The sequence below is a fragment of the Schistocerca americana genome, chromosome X (assembly GCF_021461395.2).
Source record: "Schistocerca americana isolate TAMUIC-IGC-003095 chromosome X, iqSchAmer2.1, whole genome shotgun sequence".
Lineage (NCBI taxonomy): Eukaryota > Metazoa > Arthropoda > Insecta > Orthoptera > Acrididae > Schistocerca > Schistocerca americana.
Window position 1 is genome coordinate 512,587,185 of NC_060130.1, and position 23,797 is coordinate 512,610,981.

Sequence of the window (23,797 nt, forward strand, 5' to 3'; positions counted from 1 at the left end):
CGAATCTCAAAATTCTTAGTTTGTAGCTAGGTGGTGGCAAGTGTCCACGGACACATTACACGCACGCTATTTACATACTTCGGATAACTCTCGAAGACATCGCCATTGCGTTCAGTAAGTCTGCTATCTGGTTAGTTTGGCGGTGTGGATCTCACCTGAAACTCCTCGGCCTGGGCTTCTAACCATAGTAGCATAGTTCTTGACTTCTTAGGCGGAGACGTTATTCTCCTGGAAGAAAACACAATATTCATTGGAGGATACGCTTGATTAGTACTGATATTGAACTAGTTCACTGTTTTCGTAGTGTCTTGGAACGACTGTAGGCGGTTGTCTCCCTTGGGACAACTCTGCAACCATCGGACCATGTATTATCATGGTCAAAAGTATCCGAACTACCTGAATTGCATTTCTCCTGATTCGCATGCAGCCCACATAACGTAACTGTCTTGCAGATCTTCTAATCTCTTTTCGGTACAATCGCTTGACTGCACAAAATGTTTACCACAAATAACCACTATAAAACATTGCTCTGTATTGCAATAACTCCAGGTGTAAATCAAAACCACATAACTCAAAATATCAGAAAACCCGAACCAGTGCTTAACGCTTGTATACACACATTTATTACAAGAAGTGACATTTCTAAACTTTTACAACTCTCATTAGTATCTGACTCAAACAATGCCAGCAACTCTTGAAACATCAATTATTCCGTAATCCGTACTCAAAACTACATTGTTTTGTGAATAAGACATTTTCAAGAATATCTGGACTTCCAAATCTCTGTGATTACCCGAAATATTCTTGCTCTCTTAAAGGTTTACCAACCACTTATTAACCATCGTTCACTAAGAGAGAACTTCTGCACAAACTGAATAATGAACTAACCAGTTACAAAAACCATGATTAACAACGTCACATGTTCCATCAAAACTTCACTATCAACAACGTATCACCAGTAATTTCACTATCTTCATGGTGGCACGTTAATCTATGTACGAGGGTTGCTCAGAAAATAATGCACCACATTTTTTTTTTCTCAGCCGAAAACAATGCCACGAATGCGAAACGTCACGTAAGAATTATTTGAAAGCTCCCGAGTGAGCTCGCCAAGTTTCCGTCACTTCCGACAGATAGCGTAGCTGCAGAATAGTTTCAAAATTGTGTCTGCAGGTGATGTACATTACAAGCAACGTGCCGTCATTGAATTTATCACTGCAGATAACGAAGCTGTGAGGAATATTCACAAGCGCTTGTGCAAAGTCTATGGAGCATCTGCTGTCGACAGAAGTACAGTTAGTCGCCAGGCACGGAGCGTGAGGTCATCAGAAGGTGGTCCGGCGGAGCTCCACGTTTTGCAGCGGTCGGGGAGATCATCCACAACATTCACACCTGACATGTTGCAGCGAGCTGATGTTGTCATTCGCCATTAAAGGATGCTATTCGTGGAACACATATTGAGGACGATGAGGAGGTGATTGACACAGTGAAGCACTGGCTCCACCGCCAGGACAAGGATTGTTGCCGGCAGGGCATACATGCCCTTGTTTCGCGCCGGAGGAAGGCCATAGAACTGGACGTGTGTGTAAATAAAACACCATTCTTTCGTGTGTGTAATTCTCATTATGTTCAGTAAGGAACTGTTGAAGAAAATATATGCGGTGCATTACTTTCTGGCCAACCCTCGTATAGTTCAAAAAACACCTATCGCACTTATTATCTAACACAAAGTGACATAAAAAAGTTATTAAGGAGCATGTAGCTGTGGATATGTTTGAACTTTAAATGACATGATGAACTGTTTTGTTCTGGATATGGAGTGAGACCCAATACTAACTAAGCAAAATATTCGTACCTGACCGAGATTCGATCACATCACTGATCGTCATTGATGACTAACTTTAAAGAGACTGATATAATATATTTTTATCCAGTATTAGTTAGCATATCTGAACTTTAAATTACACAACGGAAAGTTTTGTAATGGATCGAGACAAATATCCAGAAACTGTTAACTAACGAGGAAAGATGTTAAATATGGTTTCAGTCCCAAGTAACAAACCTGAAATGACGCAATGTTTGTGTTGGATGGCGATTCGAACCCAGCGCCGAGTACGATTGTTATGTAAGCACAGTCATGTTCCAGATATCGAATTTTCTTAGCAGTAGCCAGATTTTTGGAACTGCAATGACAATAAAAATAAATAATATATTCTTCCCCGGGATTCGAACCCGGAATCTATGGCCGTTGTTTTGAGCCACGAAAGGACATTAAATGTAGATTTTTTTTCACAAGAAGCGAGATGAACGCATGTTTGAACTGGAAGTGACGTGACGAAGAGTACAGTGATGACTGGGAGTCGAACGCCACACATATCATCGTTTACTACACGCGAAGACACGTTAACTATCGAATTCTTTTTCACCAGTATCTAGGAGTGGCATGTTTCAAGATGGAATGATGTGACGAAAAGATCTGTGTCTCTCTGTGAGTCGACTTTCTCTTGATCTGGTTGCTTTTCGCTAGAAGCTTCTGATATTTAAAATATAATTATCTGTTTATCTCAGTATCAGAGTAACCATTTCTTCTGAAAGTAATTTTTAAACGATTGAGCTCTTCCTCCAATTACTGTGGCTCACATATTTTTCCAGTCCAGTACACAGACGTATTAATTACTCCTGTTTTGTGCTCGGGAGGATGCTGACTAGAATTTTTGTGGAGGTATCTGTCAATATAGAGGGCTAGCTTTAGGTCTTGTAGCCTAAAATTCCGCCAGTTCTCCCATTTATTTGTACTACCGTTCTCAAACGTATCCGGAAGATCTGAATTGCGTTCTATCAAATTTGCATGCAATGCACGTAGTTTAGCTTCCTTGAAGGCACTCTGTTCTCTTTTCGGTACAGTACTATAGAAAACGAGTACTTTGTTCTGTATGAAAGAGAGAGATGAAAATCAATACCACAAAATGCAAATATCAGTAAGAACGTTATTACAGATTATACAGTCTTTAAATGTTCTCAACTCAAATTTATTACAATAAATGGCATTTCAAAAGACTGTTCTCACATTAAATTATATGACGAAAATTTTTGTATTGGACCATGACCCGGGACTCTTATCCAGCGACTGTTGTCCCAGTTAACCAACCACAAAATAGCTTACATATACTTTCAGTCATTGGTAACAATGTGTGAGCATCTTAAATCTTGAAATGACATGATGCAAGTTGCGGATTGTTGACTTGTCACAATTAAATATTAGACATAGACTTTTTCCCCCAGTACTGAGTTCACAAACTGAAAGGACGAGACAAAAAAAATTTGCCTTACCGGTATTCGATCTCTCACTTCTCTGGCCACGAATAGACGTTAAAACTGGAGGCCTTATTCAACAGACACCTTTCACTTTTACTGACAAAGCATCACCAGCTGTTAGATTGTAATCGTTATGAGTAGATAATACTTCCTTTGGGTTTTATAGACTGAATGTCAGTTTCCCTTAAGGATGACATATTCGAGACGTTATTGTCAGAATTTTGTGTTCCTTGTTCCACATTCCCAACAAAATTGCTTTTCCTTCCGTATTATCAGAATCTGGAATCCAACCTGCGCTCCAATCACTCATTTCTTTCATTTCCTTCACAGTTTTTTGTGTAATATTTTTCGGTCATGCTGGAAAGTTTCCTTCCACAGTTTGCTTCTCTGGTTTAAAACTATATTTTATTCACAACTTGCAAAACCCCGTATGCGTAAGTGAATTCACTTGAAACTCAATGCCGAATTTAATTTACATGACTGATTTACTAACACTATAAATTTTTTAGGCCCTAGCAGTGAATCTTAAGGTGAGGGACTGACATAATATTTATCACTGAAAAAAATAAATGTGATGGTAAACTCATGATTTAAATGCACTCTATGGTTTATTACAAACAACTTTTAAAAATATGAAGCTTTCAAAACAACTGTGAAATTATCAACGTTACAATGACATACTTTCCGATGAGAATTAAAAAACTAAGACTATCAGTTGGCAAAGTTACTCTATGGGGTGGAGTTGCTTAATAATCTCTTATCTAACTCTCCGGAATGTATCGCAGCCTCACTGTATCACGATTACAATGACTGTGGGTGTGAACCAAAAACTGAAGAATCCCCAAGATTAGAGGATGCTCTGACGAACATGAGACAGTGGAACCTATCATGAATCTGAACTCTAAACTCTTGCTCGTCTAATATTCCAAAGCTGTAACACGCTCACTATAATGTTGGTGTAACATGAACAGAGTGGAGACACCGCACCTCACTGTCATGCAGCTCACCACCATGATCGATCGTCTGAGACTCGAATATTGGACTTGAAGGTTCCGCCACATGAGAGAGTAGCCTCCAGAGCACGGATCTGTTCACCTCCAAGCCCCGCAACGAAGTCCCTACTTTTCAGTTCCGTAAAAAGCTGCTTTCTCCCTTCTTGCTGCCAGTAAAATGCGACCAACAATCCTCTCAAAATTTACTACAGCCCTCCAATGGCGTACTTGTCTCTTTAACAAAGTATATACCGAGAAAAGGTGAAACGTGAACAGGGCAAGGAACTGAATTTCCTCCCCTCTTCTTTAAAAAAAACTTCCCACTAAGTGTTACGTCGTGCAGTCGCCACTTCTATCACACCACCAGCTTACCTTCATATTACAGGTAATGAGAAATGTTAAAAAACTGTCCATAGGGCTAGCTGCTGACTCGGTCCAACTTCTAAACCTTTAGTAGGTCAGAGATGTTTCACCATCTTTTATTGTAAAGCCGGGAGCTGTTTATCTGCTGAAGTATTTCTACTTCAAGCTGAGAAAGTTCCGCCCTCCAGAATGAGTGCTTTTATTTCAGTCATCCACAGTGGACCCATACTGCAAACTGCACAATGGATCCTGCACGAGCAGGAAGCGACTTTAGCTTCGACAAGGCGAGGCTGCTTTACTTGTTGCTCTCCTGCCCTCAATTCTAGGAAAAACGTTTCGTAGAGAATCTACGACTAATCTCATATCCTATGTTGTGAATTACACTGAAGAGCCAAAGAAACTGGTACACCTGCCTAATATTGTGTAGGACCTCCGCGAGCACGCAGAAGTTCCGCAACACGACGTGGCAGGGCCTTGACTAATGTCTGAAGTAGTGCTGGAGGGAGCTGACACCATGAATCCTGCACGGCTGTCCACAATCCGTAAGGGTACGAGGGGTGGAGATCTCTTCTGAACAGCGCGTTGCAAGGCATCCCAGATACGCTCAATAAAGTTAATGTCTGGAGCGTCTGGTGGCCATCGGAAGTGTCTAAACTCAGAAGAGTGTTCTTGGAACCATTCTGTAGCAATTCTGGACGTGTGGGGTGTCGCATTGCCCTGCTGGAATTGCCCAAGACCGTCGGAATGCACAACGGACATGACTGGATGCAGGTGATAAGACAGGATATGGGACCCCAATACATCTAGATACGACTCTGACAGGTGACACGTTTTTACAAACGTGTCACCTGTCAGAGTCGTATCTAGATGTATTGGGGTCCCATATCACTCCTACTGCACATGCCCCACACCATTACAGAGCTTCCACCAGCTTGAACACTCCCCTTCTGACACGCAGGGTCCATAGATTCATGAGGTTGTCTCCATACCCATACATATCCATCCGCTCAATACAATTTGAATCAATCCAATCAGGCAACGTGTTTCCACTTATCAACAGTCCAATGTCGGTGTCGATGGGCCCAGGCGGGGTGTAAAGCTTTGTGTCATGCAGTCATCAAGGGTACACAAGTGAGTCTTTGACCCCGAAAGCCATTGTCGATGACGTTTCGTTGAATGGTTCGCACGCTGACAGTTATTGATGGCCCAGCGTTGAAATCTGCAGCATTTTGCGGAATGGTTGCACTTCTGTCACGTTGAACGATTCTCTTCGGTCGTCGTTGGTCCATTTCTTACAGGATGTTTTTTCGGCCGCAGTGATGTCGGAGATTTGATGTTTTACCGGATTCCTGATATTCACGGTAGAGTCGTGAAATGGTAGTGTGGGAAAATCCCCATTTCATCGCTACCTCGGAGATGCTGTGCCCATCGCTCGTGCGACGACTATGGCATCACGCTTAAACACTCTTAAATCTTGGTAACCTGCCGTTTTAGCAGCAGTAACCAATCTGACAAATGCGCCAGATACTTGTGCTGTCTTATATAGGTGTTGCCGACGGCAGCGCCGTATTCTGCCTGTTTCCATATCTCTGTATTTGAATATGCAAGCCTATACCAGTTTCTTTGGCGCTTCGGTGTATATGTTAACGATCACTATGGCAATAAGAGCATACTGCAAGCACTACCGGCTTGTTAGCTAAGTAGTAACACTGCTGCTTGGTGAAGATACGTCTGCTATTGGTTCTAATCGCGCTGGAGTCCTCCACAATTTTTCGACTTTCTACTCGTCTTACCAAGCTACAAGGTTCCAGATTGAAAAGCATTAAATGAATCTTAATTTTTCCATCTTAATTCTCCTCACCATTTTGATTTAGTATCCCCTAGACCTACAGGTGAGAAGTATAAGAAATTGCGGCATTGCACCATTATTAAAGCTTTGTCGCCTTATACCAACATAATTTTTAGTTTCTAATGAATACACAATTGGATTGATTTATGTGTGGCATTGAATAATTTGTGAACTGTGTTTCTTCTTGGGTCTACTGTCACTGTCAGATTTACATATTTTCATGGTAGTTCCAAAACACTTCTCTGGCAGGGCTCACGTAGATACAGACCATACCGAAATCAGACGTACATAATATCTCACTAATCCATTAAGGTTTGGACAGGCTCGTATTACAGACACTATTTGTTTTATTAAATTTGACTTCTGTTGTGAGGTTCTCTTGTAAGTTGCGATTCAATAATACTAGAACTCTTCATAATTCTATAATGTTTCTCGTCTGTCTATTGAACAGATTTTATACTACTTCTCTTTTGTTTATTAGATAACAGAAAAACTAAAGATAGAAATTAATCTTCAAAAATATATTCTCTCACATTAAATAAAGAAGTCTTATGATGCACAGAAGTTTTTGGATTCTCTACTTGTAGAAAGCTATTCCTGAGGAGATTATGATAACGTCAATCCAAGTTTAGAGTGCATATTCTTCCACAAAGAAATTTTCTTGAGAATTGTTCGATAAGGAGCAAGAAAGATAAACATTTAAGGGTGCTAAGTTAGAAGAAATGTGTGATAGGGATTGCTTTCCAGTCAAGTTCCTGCATAGGTTCTTTTGTGAAATAAGAAGAGTGTAGACAAGTGTTCTCGTTCAGTAGCAACACCTTATGTCGTTTCGTTGTTCGTTTTTATTATATGGCCACCGCAAGGCGTCTTTATTATTAGCAACAGATGCCAGCTGAGACGGGCACAGCTCCGGGATGTAGTTCACAACATAATACACCTTCCTAGCGTCACCAATATGAGTACTCACACTGACCTTTGATGCAAATATTTTTTACTAGGGCCGACCATTATTTTCATTTTATGAAGTTAACGCACAGTGCGTCTTGGCGGGATTTGAAATTCCGTGTGCTGTGCAGGCTGCAAATTAGAAATTCACCTACCTCAGAACGGCGTCTGCTCGATGTCCGTTCACTCGGCAACGTAGATACTTACAAGATGATGTAAAGGCAGCGTTGATAAGAAACACCATCTAATATCTACAGTTACTGAGGTCGCACAACTCTAGTAATGAAATAAAGTTCTGTAGGAAAACTGTCAATAAAAACTTTATCGGGCAGTAAGATAAGGGATTGGCTTCTGGAAAATAATGTCCGAAATTTCCACACAAAGATGTTAATTTGTTCTTATAACCAAAGAAACGGTACTATTCAGTCTACATTTAAACTATTGGTTATTTTCGTCAAGTTCACAATTCATACACTCATTTCGCACGCACAGCATTCAGAAATCTGTCCAAATCCGACCCGAGTTAAACAACATTTCCACATTCATTAATTTCACCACTAACATGGGTTATTACGTTCGGTCCTTCTGGTGGATTTGAAAAAAGAAATTGCTCGCCAAAAATGCTCAATGGTTGAATACTGAAACATGCCACGCGGATACTATGAAGACCAAATTTTCACACGCCAATATCATTCCAACAATACAATTCTAAAACTTCCAAACTTCACATAACTGTCCGTAACTACATCAGCGTTAGTCACGACACGTATCAAACGCGAGGAACTCAGTATTCCTTCATGTTACACATTATTGTGACTCGCACTAGTAACATGACCGTCTGCATTCAAAGCTAGCGAGAGACTCCTTCTTGTCGCCTCACTCCCAGTATAACTATCAGGTAACGAGTAGGAACCGTCTCAATTCTGATTGGCTTACTATAGTCGCTGCCAATCAGAATGCTTGCTCATGATCATACTCGCGCCAAAACTGGCCTGCACCAATCCTTAAATACAGACGCATCTCGGTCATTCTGATGTGCAAATATTAAAGTTATGTTTAATAAATGAAAACGAAAAGGCAACAAATCTGAAAATTTCTTTAGACAGAGATAATACTTCAGCTGACTTTCTGGCTATTCTGTTACAATAGCAATCACACCTAGAAATATGTCATCAGCGAAGTGGGTAAACTCCCTATGAACATTTTCCCACGACAGGCTTGCATTAACTCTTGCAGGTTTCTTAAGGCGGTATATAATGCAACATTAAAATTCGACGAATGTCTCACGTACACACTCTCATTCATTCACATATACTCCCACAACAATCTTAGACACCTATAATAATTTTGTCCGATTTTTATATTACGAAACATAAAGTTTTAATATGAAAACCTCAATTAATTATTTCTGCACCCTGCGAGTTCTGTTTATGTTTTCAGATAATACCAAAGGATAAACTATTATATTTCCTAACTGAATTTAGTTTCCTAAGTGTTGGTTTTTTACTTTTTTAGCGATTTTATATCTCTGAAACTATGATTGTTATAAAGCTGAAATTTGGATACAAACTTCTCCTGATTGTCAAAAGGCAGTATATCGATTTTGAAAATGATTGAATAATATTTAATATCATTTATTTAGGTTCTTATAGGTGGTGAATGTACGCGTGCAGTAAGAGACATTGGATAGCTTTCCCACGGCAGGTAGTGACAGCTGGTGTGTCTCCCGGTTAGGCCGGCAGATGTCAGCCCCCGAAGTTACAAGCATTCTAAAACAAACGTGCGCTCGGAAGAAACTTGCGACGCTACAACAGTAATTCAAATTCCCGTCTGGTTATCCTGTTTTATGTTCTCTGTGATTTCCTTAGTATTTACTGGAATCTTTCCTTTGAAAGATACAGTCGATATCCTCCTCCTCCTTCGTTGCCAATTGTAGCTTCTGCTTCGTCTGTAATGACTTCGTCGTCGACGTAGTGCTTAACTATAATAATCTTTCCTTCTTTTTCGCCCAACATTGCCTATTGAAAGGAACTGTCTCATCAAGGTTAAATGGTCGCAGTTGATCACATTTGTCAATAACAGGGTGGATCCTAGTAGTAAACAGTAAAAATTCCCTTCATCATGCTCCCATTGGTCTTCTTGAATGTCACAAATAATTCACGTCGACAGGATCGTAATTGAAAGGAGAAACGTAGGTTGTGAGGTGATTTTTTTCGATACACTTACCCCAAACATGACAAAAATATTTCTAGCTGCCTCCGCTGCCTGCAGCTCTCCTTTAAAACGAAGGAGAACAAAATGTCCCAAGTGTTAGAAAACGGAGTGTGGAATGGAAAAAAAGTTTAATAATGAAACAATGTCTCATATAACCTTCAACTGTACAATATTCAATAAGTCACGCAAGAACAATTACAGAACCTTAAATAAAATTGTTATATATGCTTACCTGTGTGATAAAACACAAAAAAAACACCAAGAACTTATGCACCAATCTACTTTTTTCAGGAAGATTTTATCTACAATGGTAAAAACGTAATACAGTATTGGTTCAAATGGCTCTGAGCACTATGGGACTCAACTGCTGTGGTCATCAGTCCCCTAGAACTTAGAACTAATTAAACCTAACTAACCTAAGGACATCACACACATCCATGCCTGAGGCAGGATTCGAACCTGCGACCGTAGCAGCAGCGCGGCTCCGGACTGGAGCACCTAGAACCGAATACAGTATTCTTCATGTGTCATGCTGCAGAAACCATGATGACAACGCCTACACAATTGTATCAGAAGAAATGCCTTTTACAAAGTAACGACATCAATGCCCTCCATATTTCGGCTTTGCATCTATACTGCACCACGTTTTACACTAGACACTATTACATACAGCACCACAGCACCACCACAGCAATATTTCCTGTAGAAATTTTCGCATCGTACCGTGCTGCCAGTTCGTGCAGATGTCTGTTACATGATTTTGTTTCAGTGATTACAAAATCAAGTCCAAGTACTCTTTGGGTATCCGAGGCAGCGATGAATGGCGATGTGGCAAAACAAGGAAACTGTTTTGATAGGCCTGTATATCACTTCAGGGTGTCAAAGTCCAGTGTGGAGCATCTTTTGATACGACAGAAAACAGTAAACTAGCGCTATATTTACTTGCAGAGATGCTTTTCGTGCTTAAGGGTTGCATTCGAGTCTCACGTCAGGCTAGCAATTTTAACAACCAGGAACAGACACTCCTCACCTGTGATAACGCCAACTGAACAACGTAGGTTTGCGCTGTGGTTCCAAATCCGCCTTAAACATTACGTCCCTTGGTTATCGACTGGAGGAGAGTCAGTGTAGGCTGGGTCATGAGAGAGACAGAAGTCGAATCAAGGTTTCTTGGACCAGAAATTTTGTTTCATTTATGGACGAATCGTCGTGTAATGTCGCAGGGCAATTATTTCTTGTTGTATTTGAATTCGAGGTTTTGAAAATATTGGTCCTGGATTGGTATTAAAATTCGGATTTACCTTTCATGGGATTTGACCTCTTCGGGATGATACAGTTCCATCGTTTCAGTGTTTCTTCAAGGGTCCAAATTCTTCAAGGTCTCCACGAAAAGCTCATGTCTAGATGGAATCCTAGTCCTGCACAAGCAAACTATAGCTGAAAAATAATAAAATGGCTCGAGCACTATCGGACTTAGCGTCTGAGGTCATCAGTCCCCTAGAATTTAGAGCTACTTAAAACTAACTAACCTAAGGACATCACACACATCCATGCCCGAGGCAGGATTCGAACCTGCTACCGTAGCGGTCGCGCGGTTCCAGACTGTAGCGCCTAGAACCGCTCGGCCACCCCGGCCGGATGAAAAATAATAACGATTTTTAACATCTCCCCGTGCATTGTCAACAACAACAACTGGTGCTTGTTTTGGCTCCCAGTGCAACACAGAACTTATTTTTATATCATTCCAGATTCAAATATACCACTCCTAGTTACTGGTGAATATCGTCTCATCGTGAGTAGTCAACGACGATGATATGTGCGGGTTCTGCTCCCAGTCAACACAGAACTTTTCGTCACGTTATTTCCAGTTTAAATGTACGCACATCTCTCTGCTGGTGAATAGCCTGGTATTTAACGTATAATCGTGGCTAGGAAACAAAAGTGATAGGTGCCAGTTTCGAATTCCGGTAAGGTTATACTTTTTCGTCTCGTCATTTCTGTTTCAGTCATCTAGCTACTGATGAAAAATATCGTTAGCCTGCTTTTGACTGTGTTTAGTTAACAGTCGATTAGGTGCTGGCTTCGAATAGCCACCCAATACAAACTTTACGTCACATTGTTTCAAGTTTAAATATTCACATACTTTGTTACTTGTGACTGAAACCTTATCCAAGATATTTTGTTGTTGGTTAAAAAAGGCAATAACTGCTGGATTGGAGACCCGGGCTCCATTCCAGCACAAAAATTATTGTCATGTAACTGAAAGGTGAAACTTGTTTTCTAGAAGTGTCGTTTATTGTAATAAATTTGAGTTTACAGGCCTCTTGTAATGTGTTTCCTTATATTTGCATTGCCATGGCATTAATTTGCATCTGAACCGATTGCCATACAGAGAAATGTTCTCCGGTGGTCTCTAAAGAGGTTAGAACACGTGCAAGCAATTCACGTTATATTCCTTGCATGCAAATCAGGCGGAATGCAATTCAGGTCGTTCGGATACTTTTGAGCGTGATAGTACATCCAAAAGTGAAATTTGTCTCTTTTTCTCTTTTTCCATTGAGAACTTCTTTTAGAACTCATATCACTAAGAAAATTTAGAAATTTGGATAGTTTATTTTCTCGATGAGTCCATGAGACGAAAGCGTCATCAAAGAACCGAAACCAAAAAGTGGGCTTCTTCTTGGCCGTCTAAAGGACTACTTTTTCAAATTTCTTCATGCAGAAATTCGTTACAACAGCGTTGAGGTATTCCCCATAGGCAAGTTACCAGTTTGCTCATTCCATTCGATTTCTGTAGTACTCATTTTACGCGATCGTCCCATTTCATAGCACATCCCTTTCTTTGTATTGCCCCTAAATACTTTCACGATGTGTTGTGCTCAAGATGTTCATCCCTAATCTTGTAATCAGATACTAACATGCTCTTTCTCTTTATTGCAGCAATTTTCTTACGTTTATTTACATCCAAGGAAAACTGCCATTCATTACACCAAGCGAAAACGCTTTCCAAGCCTTTCTGCGTTTCCTTACGTTCCCCCAACGACGATACAATTCGGCAGTTTCCAGTTGCTAAAGTTTGAATTTGAAAATTAACTAAGTTGCAGCGTCTACGGATGTCTCCCGTAGTTGGAGATGAAAGTTTAGATAGAAAATGGTTCAAATGGCTCTGAGCACTATGGGACTCAACTGCTGAGGTCATTAGTCCCCTAGAAATTAGAACTAGTTAAACCTAACTAACCTAAGGACATCACACACATCCATGCCCGAGGCAGGATTCGAACCTGCGACCGTAGCGGTCTCGCGGTTCCAGACTGCAGCGCCAGAACCGCGCGGCCACTTCGGCCGGCAAAGTTTAGATACAGAACATGCCTTAGAGCCGGCCGGAGTAGCCGAGCGGTTAAAGGCGCTACAGTCTGGAACCGCACGACCACTACGGTCGCAGGTTCGAATCCTGCCTCGGGCATGGATGTGTGTGATGTCCTTAGGTTAGTTAGGTTTAAGTAGTTCTAAGTTCTAGGGGACTGATGACCACAGCAGTTAAGTCCCATAGTGCTCAGAGCCATTTGAACCATTTGAACCATGCCTTAGAACAAGCCTAATGTCCATAAAACTATTGTCAACTAGCACATATTTCTGTTATTGGAATAAGTTCCATCGTACAGCTGGTGATACTATCTGCATATTCGTCAGTGTGGCATGCTGCATGCAGAAGCTTTAGCATTACGTTGGGCATAGTCAGGCCACCTCACTCGATAGAGATCGAGAGAATCTGCCGACGTGGAGTAGCAGACAAGACACAGTGTGATATGTGGTGACACCATAACTACAGTAATGCTCTTGAAACACGAACAGCTGGCCTTTCAGTTTCGACTGTGTGAAAGGTATCCTGCAGGGTTAGTCTTGGGCCCTCAGCACCTCAGCATCGTTTTCTCTTCTTCAACTCTTTGGATCTGGAAGGATAGCAATGGCGGCACATTGTAGTTCGAACTTGATGCAAGTGGTGACCGTGCATTTCCGTGCTGCAGCAGGTTCTATAATATTACGGCGGTGTTTCTAGGTTTCGCATCCCAAAAGGTAGACGCCACACCAAGCTGCACTTCTGTGTCTCTCCTTGGCTTTTCAGCTGATGGTATTTAAATTTTATTTTCAGTCTTTCGTTAGTATCAGTAGTCTCAGAATTTTTTCGTTCTGCATCATTGCTGGGGAACTAGTCAGACACAAAGCCGAATCCTACACGTGGCTGCACAGACATTAGCCAAGGGCCCCTACTTGATTGTTACTGGTAGAATTTCCAAAGTATCGTAATACGTTCTTCATACAGTAGGTTAGCAGGAAACCGAAAGTATACTTTACTTGTGCAAGAAGAACTACATTGACGAACGCATTAGTTTTTCTGGACCCAGATTGGAACATTGAGTGGTACCTGAGTCTCACATTCGATTACCATAAGCTTTTTCTTCTTCTTCTTGTTGATAATTTGAGTTCTGAATGACGACTGCGTTACTCTTCCAACAAAGACTGCCAGTTGGTTCTTACTGAAAACAGGAGTGGTAGCACCGTTAACAAACCAAAAGTCGAGAATGAATGTTTCCTCTGTAGCTAAGTATGCACTGATATGAAACTTCCTGTCTGACTAAAACTTTGAGCCGGACTGGACTTGAATCTGGGACCTCTGCCTTTCGTGCGCAAGTGCTCTGCCAGCTAAGCTACCCAATCACGACTCACGACCCGTCCTCACAGCTTTACTTCCGCCAGAACCTCATTTCCAACCCTACCAAATTTCACAGAAGTTCTACTGCAAGTTTCGCAGTAGAAACTCTGTGAAGTTTGGAAGGTGGGAGATGAGGTACTGACGGAAGTAAAGCTATGACAAAGGGTCGTGAGTCGTGCTTTAGTAGTCCAGAGCACTTGCCTGTTAAAGGTAAAGGTCCAGGGTTCGAGTCCCAGTCCGGTACACACTTTTCATCTGCCAGGAAGATTCGAACACCAAGTAGTTAATTTTTCTTCCATCAATCTATACACCACCAGTCAGCCCTTCTAGTGCTTTCCTTTATGACATACCGCGATAGCTGTTGTATAGTTGCTGATTCAACGTATAATCATGCTTGATGCGTTTTGATACTTGTGTAAATTTAGATGAATCACAATACATTTTTACCACAGCAGATAGTTTCACAAAACACCTCTCAGTCAAATTTCAAATTAAACAGAATGCAATATAACAGAATTCGTTTTGGGAATACAGGGGTTCCCGCAGCAATGTGAAATCAGCATCCTCATTTATGTGTAAAATTGACAGAAATTTGAAGTCATCCAAAAGGTTCAGTAGGAAGGAGAGTATTACAAGAAACGAGCAATGAATTTTCCCCCTCGTCCAGGTTGCCAACGGTAAAATACGTCATTAATACCTGATGTTGTGGTCTTGAGTCCAGAGACTGGTTTGATGCAGCTCTTCATGCTATCTTATCCTGTGCAAGCTTCTTCATCTCCGAGTTACTACTGGAACCTACGTTCTTCTGTATCTGCTTAGTGTATTCATCTCTTGGTGTACCTCTACGGTTTATACCCTCTACGATTCCCTCCAGTACTAAACTGGTGATCCCTTGGTGTCTCAAAACGTGTCCTACCAACTTGTCCCTTCTTTTAGTCACGTTGTACTACAATTTCCTCTTCTCCCCAATTCTATTCAGTACCTTCTCATTGGTTACGTGATCTACCCATCTAATCTTCAGCATTCTTCTGTAACACCACATTTCGAAAGCTTCTCTTCTCTTCTTGTCTAAACTATTTATTGTCCATGTTTCACTTCCATACATGGCTGCACTCCATACAAATACTTTCAGAAAAGACTTCCTGACGCTTAAATCTATACTCGATCTTAACAAATTTATCTTCTTCAGAAACTCTTTCCTTGCCATAGCTGGACTACATTTTATGTCCTCTCTATTTCGACCATCATCAGCTATTTTACTGCTCAAATCGCAAAACTCATCTACTACTTCAAGTATCTCATTTCCTAATCTAATTCTCTCAGCATCACCTGACTTCATTCGACCACATTCCATTATCAAAATGGTTCAAATGGCTCTGAGCACTATGGGACTCAACTGCTGAGGTCATTAGTCCCTTAGAACTTAGAACTAGTTAAACCTAACTAACCTAAGGACATCACAGACATCCATGCCCGAGCCAGGATTCGAACCTGCGACCGTAGCGGTCTTGCGGTTCCAGACTGCAGCGCCTTTAACCGCACGGCCACTTCGGCCGGCCACATTCCATTATCCTCGTTTTGCTTTTGTTGACGTTCATCTGATATCCTCCTTTCAAGACACTGTCCATTCCGTTCAAATGCTCGTCCAAGTCCTTTGCTGTCTATTACAGAATTACAATGTCATCGACAAACCTCTACGTTTTTATTTCTTCTTCATGGGTTTTAAACCCTACTCCAAATTTTTCTTTGGTTTCCTTTACTGCTTGCTCCGTTTGCAGAGTGGATAACATCGAGGATAGACTAAAGCCCTGTATCACTCCTTTCTCAACCACTGCTTCCCTTTCATGCTCCTCAATTCTTATAACTGCCATCTGGTTTCTGTCAAGTTGTAAATAGCCTTTCGCTTTCTGTATTTTATCCCTACCACATACAGAATTTTAAAGAGAGTATCCAGTCAACATTGTCAAAAGGTTTCTCCAAGACTACAAATGCTAGAAATGTAGGTTTGCCTCTCCTTAATCTGTCTTCTAAGATAAGTCGTAGGGTCAGTATTGCCTCGCGTGTTCCAACATTTCTACGGAATCCAAACTGATCTTCCCCAGGTTCGGTTTCTACCAGTTTTTCCATTCGTCTGTAAAGAATTCGTGTTAGTATTTTGCAGCCATGACTTATTAAACTGATAGTTCGGTAATTTTCACACATGCCGACATCTGCTTTCTTTGGAATTGGAATTATTATATTCTTCTTGAAGTCTGAGGGTATTTCGCCTGTCTCATACAGCTTTCTTACTAGATGGTAGAGTTTTGTCATGGGTGGCTCTCCCATGGCTATAAGTAGCTCTAATGGTATGTTGTCTATTCCTGGGCCCTTTTTTTCCTTAGGTCTTTCAGTGCTTTGTCAAATCCTTCACGCAGTATATCTCCCAACTCATACTCATCTACGTCGTCTTCCATTTCCATAAAATTGTCCTCAAGTACATCGCCCTTGTATAGACTCTCTATACACTCCTTCCATCTTTCTGCTTTCCCGTCTTTGCTTGGATCTGGTTTTCTATCTCAGTTTTTGATATTCATAGAGGTGGTTATCTTTTCTCCGAAAGTCTCTTTAATTTTCCTGTAGACAGTATGTATCTTACTCCTAGTGATATAGGCCTCTACGTCCTTACATTTGTCTTCTAGCCGTCCTCACTTAGCCATTTGACACTTCCTGACGATATCATTTTTTAGGCATTTGTATTCCTTTTCGCTTCATTTACTATATTTTAATATTTTCTCGTCTTATCAATTAAATTCTAAATGTCTTTTGTTACCCAAGGATTTTTACTAGTCCTCGTCTTTTTACCTACTTGATCCTCTGCCGCCTTCACTATTTCATTTCCCAAAGCTATCCATTCTTCTTCTACTGTATTTCTTTCACCTGTATTTGTCAATCGTTCCCTAATGCTCTCTCTGGAAATCTCTACAACTTCTGGTTCTTTCAGTTTATCCAGGTCTCATCTTCTTACATTCATACCGTTTTGCAGTTTCCTCTGTTTTAATATACAGTTCATAACCAATAAATTGTGGTCAGAATCCACGTCTGCCCCTGGAAATGTCTTACAATTTAAAACCTGGTTTCTAAATCTCTGTCTAATCATTACATAATCAATCTGAAATCTTCCAGTGTCTCCAGGCTTCTTCCACGTATACAACCTCTTTTCATGATTCTTAAACCAAGTGTTAGCTATGATTAAGTTATGCTCTGTGCAAAATTCTATCAGGCAGCTTCCTCTTTCATTCCTGACCCCCAGTCCATATTCACCTACTATTTTCCTTCTCTTCCTTTCCCTACTATCGAATTCCAGTATTTATAACCCTGCATTCACCTGACCAGAAGTCGTGTTCCTCCTGCCACCGAACTTCGCTAATTCCCACTATATCTAACTTTATCCTATCCATTTCCCTTTCTAAATTTTCTAACCTACGTGGCCGATTGAGAATCTGACATTTCACGCTCCGCTTCGTAGAACGCCGGTTTTCTATGTCCTGATAACGATGTCCTCCTGAGATCCGAATGGAGGAATATTTTACCTCCGTAATATTTAACCATACAGTAAAGTTGCATGCCCTCGGGAAAAATCACGGCTGTAGTTTCCCCTGCCTTTCAGCCGTTCGCAGTACCAGGACAGCAAGGCCGTTTTGGTTAATGTTATAAGCCAGATCAGTCAATCATCCAGACTGTTGCCCCTGTAACTACTGAAAATTCTGCTGCCCCTCTTCAGGAACCACACGTTTGTCTGGCCTCTCAACAGATACCCTCCGTAGTGGTTACACCTACGGTACGGCTATCTGTATCGCTGAGGCACGCAGGCCTCCCCACCAACGGCAAGGTCGATGGTTTATTGGGGGGGGGGGGGGGGGGTATCAATACCTACAGAAACATATTCTGGCAACAGTTACTATTTTGACTTTTTTCCACGTTGAATGACCCGTTAATTGAGAAAGTCTATTTGCACATGTGTTCATATTTCTTGGAAATGGTGTTGGAAGTGGTGTTCAAATTCTGTATATTTTTCATCTTTCGATTATTGTAAGCCTCAAAACGGGAATTGGTTAAGAAAGATATTTTTTACGAGTTACATACAATTTTAATTGTTTCTTTCGACAGTTTGTAATATAAACTGTTTTCTTTCTTTTTTGCTCTCGGCAGACTAGAGATTCTCCCATCTATTGAATCTTTTATGATTCTTATGAATTCCTCTCGATCAAACGAATAAATGAGTATGATAATTTCAGGCCACTGCGGGAATCTGAGTGTTTATGAATGGTACTGTATCATAAGGCATTCCTTGGCACTTGACATCGTTGTGGAGAACCATTTGTTGAGAAGCAGTCTACTAAAGAACAACTGGATGACCATTCATCTAAATCTATCTTGGAATCAAAAGCCACCAACTACGATTGTGACTGAAATATAATAACAATTATAATAGCTACTGCGGAAGGTGACCACACAAACAAACCTTCTGACGATGTTTGTGTCTTCACATATAGCCACCGTCCATAGGCACGATCACAGCTGGACAACTGAAATGGGGCGAAATAGCCCCTTGAAAATATTAGATATTTGTGTTGTCGATGCTTTACGAAACAACTATCTGCTAAAGAGCTGGAATGGCACAGCAACGCGTGCAACAAATGGCCGTGCTATCACAACACGTGGTTTACTGTGCCTTCAGTTAATGTCGTGAAATAATTTGGCGCCGTCTTTACGGCACTGCGCCTGCATTATGGTGGGTCGTGAGTCATTTACACCTACATCGTTACTTTGCAAATCACACTTAAGTGCTGGCAGAGGATTCATTGAATCATCTTCACACTAATTCTCTATTGTTCCACACCCATATCTTTCCGTGCGAGCTCTGATTTCACTTATTTTATTATGATGTTCGTCTCTCCCAATGTAAGGATCATCTTTCAGCCATCCGGATTTAGGGAATCCTTGGTGTAAGTAAATAAGTGATACTAACGCACATGAATACACGAAATGTAATCGCAATATCGCGAATGTGGACAACCTTCAGCTGTATAATGGAATGACTAGAACGAAAATTTGTGCTGGACCGGGACTCGAACCCTTACCAGTTTTTTTTTTTTAATTAAAATTTGTGCCGCGGTCGGGACACGAACCCGGGTCTTCTTGCTTGCTTTTTTTTTTTTTTACTATTAAAGAACCATATGAAGAACATAAGCACAAAAACAAAATAATGAAGTACTGGAACTGTTCCCATACAAATTATGTCCTACATTAGACGAAAGAATACATTTGGATATACTTAGTGTCATTTCGAAGCCTATAAAACATAACAAAAATTGTAAACTGACAACAGCATCTTCAGTACAGACAGAGACATAGAACTAAAACGCAAACATATTAAAGAGAATTACAAAAAAATAAAATATAATTGACTGTCTTAACTAGAATTGTAGCTCTGTCAATTGATTCACACCCGTCCAAACTCTTCACAGAAAGCCATTTCGAGCATACAAACTAATAACAAAGACTGGCACAGGCAACATAAATTACGGAAATGGTCACAACGAAGTTAATAAACACCGTTGAGAGGTTGGGAGCAATCCAGGGAACAGGTGTATCCCCTCATTTGTTGTGTATTTTGACCGATACATCCTCGTGTATGTGATTTGTGCCCTTACCGATGTCGAGAATTACCCTACGCCTTGTTTTTCAAAAATTATGTCTAACATGTTACCAAACATCGTCCTGACATTTGGGTAACGTTTCATCTTCCAATGTGCCGTCCTCATATAAGCCTCGATACTAATGAGATTATCTTCACTATTGTGGACGATGGTATATGTCACACACTGCCCTAACAGCCACATCAAGGTGTTGTTCTTGATAGCGGGAAAAAGTTTCATGTCCGGTCAGAGCAGGATGTCGGTGCAGTGGCTGGCTGGGGTGCTTCGGGTTATCAGGCCCAGCCTCTGCTGCATCTATTTCCAGGTAATGATATGACCGCCATAAGTGAAGCGATGGCGTAATGTGTGGACCAGACCACAGTGGACGCATTTATCACTGTCACACAAGCCGATTCTATGCAACCTTTCATTAGTGGGGATAACATCGTTTACCACTATATACCATGTGGATGCCACCTCAGCAGTGTGGACGGTTAAACTGATGTTGTCCCAAACTGCTTTCCAATGAATACTCGGGTATTTAAGTTTAATGGGATTCCGGACCATTGGAGATGTCCATCTTTTTAATAACAGGTGCGTCGTCGGTAAATCCTGCGTGAGATAGTTTCCATCTATATCGCTTACTTCAAGAAAAAACTACTTGGCATGTCGTAGTTTGTATTGCATTTTACCTGCATCAATGGGTCGGTTCATATCAGTGGGTTGTAAGGTTCGGAGGAGCCAACTGGTTACGCTGAGAAGTTCCTTGTGCAACAAGTGGGTGATTCGTTTACTATATAACGCCGTACACTTTCGGTTAATGTCAGGCATATTGAGTCCGCCGGCCTGTCTGGAAGACGTCAGCGTGGTGTATTTCACTTTAAACAGATGCCCTTGCCAGATAAATCTATTAGAGATTTTGTGTTTGGCCTGCACCTTGGGGACTGGAAATATTTGGGCCGTATAGTACGCTTTACTGAATATATAGCTGCTGGGAGTCGTATGCGTTGGAGAATGTCAACGTACTGCCAATTGTTTTCATAGATGGCCCCTTGCATTTTATTGGTGACCTGCTTCCAATTTTTTGCATTCATTTTTAGCGGGCATTTGTCAATAATCATCCCCAGAGTGTTGTGGGCTTCGACACGCTTCGCCCAAGGTACAATAGCTGCGTCGAATCCCCGAAAGTTGACAAAGGTGCATTTATCGGCGTTGATTTTAGCACCGGAAACAAGACAGTACTCGTCTACCGCGGTCTTGAGGGTTGATACGTCTCTGTCGTTGCGCAGTAACACTCCGATGTTGTTGGGGCTGGAGTAGCTGTACGGGGTACTAGTAGCTGACGCGGTCAAATGCCTTGCAAAAGTCGATAAACAGCACTGCGAGATTCACGTTAGTAACTGACGCTATGGCTATTACATCTCTATATTCCGAAAGGGGCGTCATAATAGTGTGACCATGATTGATGGTTGTTAATCACTTCCTTCATTAATGGAGACAATCTGCTGCTGAGTGCTCTGGCAAAGGTTTTGTAATCAAAATTGAGTAAAGTAATCGGTCGGACGTTATCTAAGGTTTTTCGGTGTTTGCTTTTTGGTATCAATACAATTCGACCTTCCTTCATTTCGGCCGGCACGTCACTCCCTAGCATTACTTCAATGAGAACATCTGTAAATGCGTGTCCGATTACGAGCCAGAAACGCACATAAAATTCCCGTGGCAATCCACAAGGGCCTGGGGATTTATTCGATGGTGAGGCAGAAATCAGTTCAAGGTCTTCGTCTGGAGCAAAATCGTGTACGACCGCCGAGTTCTCCGCAGGCGTGACCACGAGGGGCAGAGTACTCACGATCTCGCCACCGACATCACTATGTGTATCGCATTGCGAGTACAGATCCGTGAAGTACCGGTAACTGCAGTAAGAATATCACTCTGTCGGGTCGAACGGAGTCCATCATCTGTGTCCAGCTCCCCGATAAAAGCTCGCTTGCGATTGGCACGATGTTTTATGAGGTGATACAGCGATGCAAGTTTGTCCTATTGAAGCGATTTTGCTTTAGATCTGATCTTCAGTCCTTCAAGCTGCGTTCGCTTTATGATAATAAGCTTCGCCTTCATTTGTTTCATGGTCGCCAGCTGCTTGTTGGTTAGCGACATAGTCGCATACAACTCTCGCAGAACTGTCTGGTAAAAATCAATCGTGCGTTTGACATCTTGTGCCCGTTGCCAACTGTGGTTTTTTAATGGTAATCGCATTTTCTGTTTGACCACAACATTCCACCAGGCTATCTTGCTCGGATATCTGCAGCATTGCTTGAGACAATCCGCCCATGTCGTGGAGATGACATCTCGTAGCGCGGCATCGGCGAGAGTAGAAACATTTCGGCTCCACGGAATTCTATGCCATTTAGTATGCTGTTTGGGCAGATTTATCCTGACACAGAGGGTGCAGTGGTCAGAGAAACTAGCCGGAATGACATCAGCGTCCAGAACATGTTGGCAAATGTTCTCAGAGTTGCACAAACGATCTGACGGCTACATGCGGTGTACTTTACTAGGGCAGGAAATTTTAGATCTCACGCATCCTTTAGCTGCAGGTGACGCACCAGATCATGTAGTTCCCTACAGTAATTAAGTTAGCTCTTTCTGATTTTAGAGTCGTTCCAGATGGAGCATAGATATTGACGATGGTGACGCCAAAAATTTGGCAAGCTATGCCTCTACCGGAGTCCAAAATTTCGATATTGCTCACTAAGATTCCGTCTCGTGATAGAATGGCCGTACCTGTATCCTCGTCCGGTGCAGTGTTTACGATTGTTGCAAATCCTGATACATGAAAACTTAAGATAGACACACTAACATTCTGCGTGGTGTTTGTTTGTTCTAAGTCGTGTCTCCCTACCACTTTCGCGCAACGACGCTCTGAGCGTGTTTTTTAGGGAATTGACTAGTTTGAGCCTGGGACCTGTTGCTGGTAAGGAGACGCCAGACCATACATGACATGTAGAGTTCGGAAGAGTTCAGTGAGACTAGCGATGATATAATCAAATACTTAATGATTTCAGCGTCAGCTCCACTGCACTCCCTGTAAAAGAATCTTAATACTAACTAAATTTAGTAGAAGGGGTTCAAGGCTCTCCTATTTTTAGTTAGCTGGTAATTTAACTTCGAAAAATCAGTTAAGTTTACCATTGGAATTTTTATTCTACTCACAAAACATTGTTTACAAATTGTAGTATTGATAAAAGGAAATGTTTTAATACAGGATGGTAAAAACCAACTGCGTTCAACAAAAATGTGAACGAATATTCCCTGAATGGGTTTCCAAGTTCTATAATGGATCGAAGGATGACCTATGCCATATCACATCTATAATCTAGGTTTAAATTAAGTTTCATAAAAAAGACAACTTCCAAAAATGGTCTACAGTGACCCTCAATCATCTTTAATTACTTATTTAATTTGTCGTAAATTACAGTGGCTGATGTGGCTTCTCAATAACTATATAACAGAAAAATCATCGCATTTTAGATTTTAACTTCAAGTAGCAAATGTGAATACCACGAAGTTTAATTGACGATCGACACTAGTATAACATAAAAAGGGGATGTAGCAGATACGACTTCTGCAGTTCTGAGTGAAGCCTTATGCGCTCTTATGCGGCATCGCGTGCGTTCATTACCTTGTCGGTGGTTAGGCAGCGTCACGGGCGGCTGGCGGCGCAGCTCCA

General features: G+C 41.3%; 1 protein-coding gene across 1 annotated transcript in view; it reads left to right on the plus strand.

The window, feature by feature from the left end:
* The window catches only part of LOC124556527 (feline leukemia virus subgroup C receptor-related protein 2-like), an 80,961-nt gene that overhangs the window by 44,069 nt on the left and 13,095 nt on the right, over positions 1-23,797 (plus strand). The gene's annotated exons all lie outside the window — the stretch shown is intronic.